The sequence below is a fragment of the Antechinus flavipes genome, chromosome 2, assembly GCF_016432865.1.
Source record: "Antechinus flavipes isolate AdamAnt ecotype Samford, QLD, Australia chromosome 2, AdamAnt_v2, whole genome shotgun sequence".
Classification (NCBI taxonomy): Eukaryota; Metazoa; Chordata; class Mammalia; order Dasyuromorphia; family Dasyuridae; genus Antechinus; species Antechinus flavipes.
Window position 1 is genome coordinate 150,660,156 of NC_067399.1, and position 7,308 is coordinate 150,667,463.

Consider the following 7,308-nt stretch of genomic DNA (forward strand, 5'->3'; position numbering starts at 1 on the left):
GGAGAATAGGGAGCATTCCTGAAAAAAGACTAGAGCACAGACCTGGAGAACAATAACCATACCTTTCCCAGCATTATATCACCTGGAAAGCACAGAAAATTTTCAAGCCTCAGAACTAGCTCTGAAAATAGCAGCATAAAAAAGCTTGAAGCTTGCTTCCCCTCCCAGGTGAAGAAAGCATAACTTTAACATAAAGTTCAAAGTCAAGTAATAGGCTGAGAAAATGAACAAACATCAAAAAAAAAAAAATAACCATAAGAAGTTACTATGGTAGTAGAGAAGACCAAGGCATAAACTCAGAAGACAACAACATTAAAAATAACTATAGGCAAAGCCTGAACCAAAAAAATGTTAATTGTGTTCAAAACCAATAAGAATTTTTTAAAGAGATAAGAGTTGTAGAGGGAAATTGGAAAAAGAAATGAGAATAATGTAAGGTTTTTGTTTTTCTTCCCGGGTTCTTTATATCTTCCAAATCCAATTCTCCCTGTGCAACAAGAGAATTGTTCGGTTCTGCACACATATATTGTATCTAGGATATACTGTGACATATTTAACATGTAAAGGACTGCTTGCCATCTGGGGGAGGGGGGTGGAGGAAGGGAGGGGAAAAATCGGAACAGAAGTGAGTGCAAGGGATAATGTTGTAAAAAATTACCCTGGCATGGGTTCTGTCAATAAAAAGTTATTTAAAAAAAAAAAAAAGAGTAAACTGTAGTTCAACGAAGTCACATGACTTACCCATGGTCATATAAATAATGTGTTGGGACTTCTTTTTGATAACAGGCCCAGTATTCATCCATTCATTCAATAAACATTTAAATGTTTATTGTGCATAGAGCATATCAAAGCAATGAAAAAACAAAGTTTAGATAAAACTGATAGTAACTTATAGTCAAATCAAATAGAATATACAGGGGGTCCCACAAAATCTTAGTGCACTTGTAATCCTTAATAACTTTAAGAGTTTAATCTTTTATCTTGAATAGCTTAGTGAACAACACTAAGACTTTTGGCATACCCTCTTTAATATTACATGAAAAGTGAAGAGAGTTGCAAAATTAAATGATGTATGAGAGCTGAAGAAGAAAGTTACTGCTGATCAAGAAAAGAAGAGAAATCTTTGTGGAGAAAATGGCCTTTGAGATGATGTTCAAATGATTGATAGGAACTCAACAGATACAGATGACAAGGGTAGTATAGGGAATAGTGGAAGGAAAGCAAAGAAGTGGTAATGTATGGGTGTGTTAGGGTTTGACTAGTGCACAGGGTTCCTGAAGGGAAATGCCATGAGTTAAGTCTGGAACCTTAAACAAGGTACTAAAATAATTGAAAAAAAAATAGAGTGCCCTGGAAATCAGAGTATGAAACACATTATAATCTTTCAGGCTTCCATTTCCTCAGTTCTATGAACTATGAACTATGAATGAAGAGGTTGAACTAGATGACGGCTTTTGAGATCTCTTTCAGCACTTTATGGTCCCACAGTGTTACAGAAGGTAGTGAGGAATGGTAGTAGGGGAAGAGTTTGGTAGAAGCAATTGGAAACAAAAAGTATACCAATTCCTGTTCTTTTAAATCAGGGAGAATTTTAGGATTCCCGTATTAAAAAATGCAAGCAATATATTAATCTCAAGGAGTAGCCAAATATTAAAGTGAGGGAATGGAGAAAATCTTGGCTGAAAAATTTAAAACTATAAAGGAGTTTGTATGGATTAGAATGGAAATTTCAAAGGGCACAGCAGAGATCTAGGAAGTAGGTTAAAATGGATATAAAGAACAGGGCTCATTAGAATAAGGGCAAATAATTAAAATGGGCTGACACTCTAATTAAAACACTTAGGTTAGATTATTAAGAGTTGGAAACAAGGACATCAAGAGGTAGATTGGTGAGATGTGCTCCCCTAGCAGAACATTGACAACAGAGGATTTACAGAACCAAAATACTCTATATTTATTATTTATAATATCTTGCTGCCTACCTCAGATAAGTGACAAAGTTTCAAATATGACTACAACTGGCAAGATCAACTAATTAGTAAATTAGCATTTATTCAGAACCTATTAAGCGCTAAGTACTGTGCTAAGTAGTGGAGATACAAAGACAAGATTGAAATAATTCCTGCCCTTAAGAATCTTGCATTCTATTGGAAGAGACATGTACACATACAATTATAAACAAAACAGATACTAGTAATTGGGAGAGAGTGCACCAGCAGGAGAAATTTCAGGCAGAATATGACTTACCAGCTGAGTTTTAAAGGAAACTAAATATTCTAAAAAGAGGAGATAATAAGAAGGTAAGTTCCAGGCACCAAGATGTCTTCATTCAGTTCCTTGGGATTCAAAACTAATGTTTCTCTAGAAAAGTCTGAGATTCTCAGCTTACTAGAGTATTTCCTCACCTATTTATTGTATTCTTTTTTGGAAGAGGGGGAATGGAAGAAAGCAAGTTACAAGTCATCAATGGGACAGAAAGAGTTGGTTAGAGTAATAGAAGAAGAATGAGAAGATTCTCTCCTTTTAAACCACATTCACCTTAAGAAGTTGAGAGTGGGCCAAGTTGGGATGTCAGTGTGATTTTGATGCATACTCCTGGATCATCAACACCTCCCTCTGATTATTTCCATTATCCCCCAGTTGCTCAAATTCCAGTTTTCTTCCAACATGTCTTTTACTGCTATATATTTAGTGAAGAAGTGAGGATTGGGGTGGGATTCAGATGTGTTTCATTTTATAGGAAACTTAATCTCTGGCTCTCCATCCTCTTTGGGTTTTTTTCTTTCTCTCTGACAACATGGGACAGGTTGTACATGTTAGCTAACCCCACATCAGCTTTTGCCTCATACTTCAAAGTATTTCAAGGTCAGAGCTTAGACAAGAACTTTGGAATTCAATTAAATTCAACAAGTATTTATTAAAAAACTTCTACATACTAGGTACTTTGCTAAACATCAGAGATAATAAAAAGGGTGTCTTCTCTTAAAGAATTTATATTCTACTGAGGGAAAACAAAACACATGTAAATAAGTATAATATAAGATATGTAAAAAGTTAGTACAAAGTAATGGAGGGATTGCTAAAAACTGGGGAAATCAAGAAAAGCCTTGTGTAGGAGGCACTTGACTTTTGAATGGATTCTAATAGGTGAGGAATGTGAACAGTGCAAATACAAGAGATAGCCTGTACAAAGTCAGGGACAAGAAATGGAATGTCCTCTATAAAAGATAGCAAGAAGGCCTTCAAAGAAATCATGCTATTTAGGGAAAACCAGAGTGTGTTCACCATGTTAGCATGATGAACAAGTAATGTAATAGAACTGGGAAAATATAGTAATGTGCACTCAGGAAATAATGTGAAATAATTCTGGAAAGATCAGTTGGAGCCAAACAGTGAAGGGTTCTATATGTCAGATAGAAGGAGAGCAGGCAGGTGCATTGTCATAGTGTGGTAAAAATCCTGACAGTCAGAAGCATACATTCAGAATAAGACAAACTGGGTTTCCCTACTAGATAGCTTTAAACCAGTAAATCCTATATTGTTTTCTTTCTATGAAACAAAAAAGTTACAGATGCCTTCTTCACCTCTCAGAAGTGTCATGAGAAAATGAGCTTATTGGCATGAAAGCAATGGAGAACAGAACTACAATACAAATAGAAATCATTATTCTTAGGACAAGAGATGGTACTTGCAACTGTGCAAACCACAACACCAGTCAGCGTTCCTTTTTTGCCCCGTAATGTCTTCTTGGTTGCCCTTTCCAACCAAAGGGCAGTTCTCTGTGTGGAATGGTCTGATGTCACCAGGGTCCTCCTGCCGCGGAACCTTCAGTGCTGTTTGGACCTAAACACTTAGCTGAAGTCAGTGCTCCGTGGCGATGCTAGTTGTTTGGTGAGAGACAAACTGCTATTGAAAGGTCTGAATTGGTAGGAGGTACCTACCCAGGTTAAAAGCTGGGCCCCCTCTGTGACACTCTGAGTCATCTGTCCCCAAATCATGTTCTCAGTAAGGATCCCCAGGGTGGGGATCAGCACAAGACCTGCTCGGGAGGCTTCAGGTAAGTGAACTGTGGTCAGGTGAAATTGTGAGGGGAAGAGTTTCAATGTTACAAGGGCAAATCGCGAAGGGAAGGGGAGGAAGTAAAATAGAAGAAGGTATAAATGAGACTAAGAAGGAGAGAAATCAAATTTATAGAGAGATCTATATCCCACAAAAGAACAGAATTCTACTATGGGATCTTAGGAAAGGATGTGCTGGGGCAGAATATTGGGGAGGAGAAACAAAAAAGAGCTAGAGTTCTTATTTTGCTCACCATATAGGATAAACTGAACACAAATATATTTTGTCCTGCAAAAAGTGAGAGATTAGAGAACAATTGCTATAGGGGGTAAAGATCACTTTGTTAATATATTATGCTAGGTTCTTTCTCCTAATCTAGTCCCAGCTCAGTGCAACATTTAGATAAAAGTCTAAACAAAAATTCATGGTCAATGTAATTAGGCTATGGCACCTACAACCTACCAACAATGACTTGCATACAAAAAGTTACATAAATGATGTCATCAAGGACATATGACCAGAAAAGCAAGGACTGGTTATGTAGCAAGAGTGAGGAATAAAGAGATGGACAGCCCAAAAGTTGATGCACGGATATCCATTAAAGAGTAAAATATCCAGAGCAAGGCCCCCATCATATTAGGCAGATCTTCTATGGAAGATTTGTGGGAGGGTGTGGTCAAGAATTACACATGGATAGATTGTGATCTGTACTGATGGAGTACCTACACCAATGAGATCACAAACCTACTGAAATATTCATACCAAGGCAGCAGGTTAATAGAGTCACTCATTCCCTTCACCTCCTTACATTAGCTGTCAATGAGGGCCCAGGCTTGGCCACCATCTCTTCCTGCAGTTGCCAGGTGTCCTGGTAGGCTCAGGGTCAGAAGGGTGAACTGGAGAGGTGGGGGGTTGGGAGGGAGAGAAAATGAGCCAGGTTGGTCTCTTCCCTGTTCATGTGGGATCTCTATTCCTACAGCCCCACAGGACAGCAGCCCTCTGGCCTCCACATCCACCTCCCCAGGGTATATCCCTAAGCTGAAGGCCTTGAGGAAGAGGGATCTGAAGAGGGGCATGTGGGCTGTCACTAGTATGGAAGGAACCAAGCTCTGCATGAAGAAGAGAAGGAGAGCCAATTTCCGCCCTGAGGATCAGGAAGCCTTCTACAGACTTCTTGGTGTGTGGCCTGAGCAGACTTTTGGGATTTTCCACAGGGAGGTTCCATAGAATGATCAATGCTCCAATCTAGCTCCTGGGAATTACATCCTAGTGACTTTAAAAGCTCAGTTGAGGTAGGGGGCAGATCACTTGGCTTCCTATCCATGGGGCTATGAGTCCACTTTTATTTCCTCCCCATTGGAGTGGTTCCAAGTGGTTCTACCACTTAGCCTCTATTGAGTTCTTTCAGGGTAAAATAAGTTATACTTTACCAGCTCACATCCGCATCCGCATCCATTAGTCCCACAGTCCCATTCAAATGCCATCAGAAAGCATCAAGGTGTGGGCAAGAACAAAGACAATTGATTCTACACCATACAGTCCTACAAAAGGACAAAATCTTCTTTGGTTTTATCTAAGGTCATACCCTTGGGTCCTGAGGCAGCAGAACTATCACTTGGAGATATACCTTTAGAGATGTCCATGTTTAATAGTAACAACAGAGAGGAAATATATTGAGACAGGAAGCCTTGCAAGAACTTTGTGACTTACCAAGGTCATGGAGCTAGGAGGTAATAGAACCCCAGTCTTCTGCTCTTAGTTTCTGTTGGGGTTCCCAACCCCTTTAAATCACATTGTAATAGAAAAAGCTTCCTCTCCTAGACCCCATTCCTGACCAGAAAAGGAAATGTGGCAGGACTTTCAGCTTCTCTACCTTCCTGAGACTTCTTTGGGAGGAAATTTCTCCTTCCACAACACTGGGCTTGGTCTTCTCAGCTTTGCCACTCCATGCCTCTGACCCATTCACTCCCTCTGCAGAGGATCCTGTCATCCAGAGTTTCTTGGAGGCTGACGTTTTCCTAAGAGTGTCTGATAAGGTATGGAAAGCCCCAAAGGGTGGGACCTGCAGAAAAACTTGGGGGAGTGAGCATGACAACTTAGATTTTCTCCCCAGTTAGAGCAAAGCCAATAAAAGAATTGCTGGTATGAATATAGGAGAAATAAGAAACTTGGGCAGGAAGACTCCTGGGATAGTAGCAAGGGACATGGTATGGGAAATACAGGGGCCTTTATTCATGTCCTGCCAACTGAGTTCAGTGACTTGGTTCTTCATGCTTTTCCTCTTCATTCTTCTCTTAGTTTTTGACATACTTCTCTCTGTTCTGAATAGTATCTGCTCTCCATGGTGGTTGAATATTTTGGTCGAGTGGGACTCCCAGGAGACTGTTATAATAGAATCCACTTCTTCCTGGCTCTGTGAGTACCACCTCTGCACCCAAACCCTAAAGAAAAAAAAAACTTCATTGGTTTTTCTTTTCTGACCCAAGAGACAACTGAGAAGCTCCACATTCCTAATCTCTATGCTTGCAGGTGCTATGATAAATTTCCAATATAGTTTTCTCCCCTTAGTGATTCCATATTTTGTCCCTAATCATGAGTGACTTAAATTAACAAACAATTAAGATTTCCCCAGCAAGGGAAAAATAACCACTCTTTAGAAATATGACTAATAAAGCAATCAGGGTTCTTCCCTACTTCCCCTTCCCTCAAATCCTCACTGACTGACTCTAAGAGGCTAAAATGAAAAGGAAGATTCTCTGAAAAGTATTCAAAAATTAGTTCTTAAAATAGTATAATTTCACAACCCCACATTCTCAGAATCTCAGATTCTTTCTAATTGTATCTGGATTCTGGGCCAGTCCTTAGAAATTGCATCCTTCTCATTACCTTTATCATTGCAGGAAACAAATTAGTACCTAAGGGCCAAAGATTCCCAGCCACTCATTTTCTTTCCTAAAGCTATCTCTTCTACATCATCTGAGGATTAGAAATTCAGTTGAGGAGGAAAGTAGATGAATATTTCCATTTCTTTATGACAGCTATATTGCTTGTGACATGGAGGAAGACAACCCTGTCTCTAAGTGGAGCATTTTCCCTTTTGTGCTTGGAAAGGAAGACTGGCCCATCCTCTATAAAGAATTCCTGAGGCTACAAGCAGAATTCTTCCATGCAATGGGTGGCAGAGCCTGGGTTACTCCGGAGATATGTGAAGAGGTTAGTTGGTGTTGGGACAGAGGGAGAAAGTGGTGA

The 7,308-nt window shown here is 39.5% G+C and overlaps 1 long non-coding RNA gene across 1 annotated transcript; it reads right to left on the reverse strand.

Annotated features, from left to right (window-relative positions):
• Positions 1–5,687: 5,687 nt before the first annotated feature.
• On the reverse strand, positions 5,688–7,017 carry LOC127552409 (uncharacterized). Its single transcript, XR_007951368.1, has 2 exons — positions 6,946–7,017; positions 5,688–6,500 (listed from the first exon to the last, which is right to left on the reverse strand). It is a non-coding gene; the product is annotated as an uncharacterized LOC127552409 (long non-coding RNA).
• Positions 7,018–7,308: the final 291 nt, after the last annotated feature.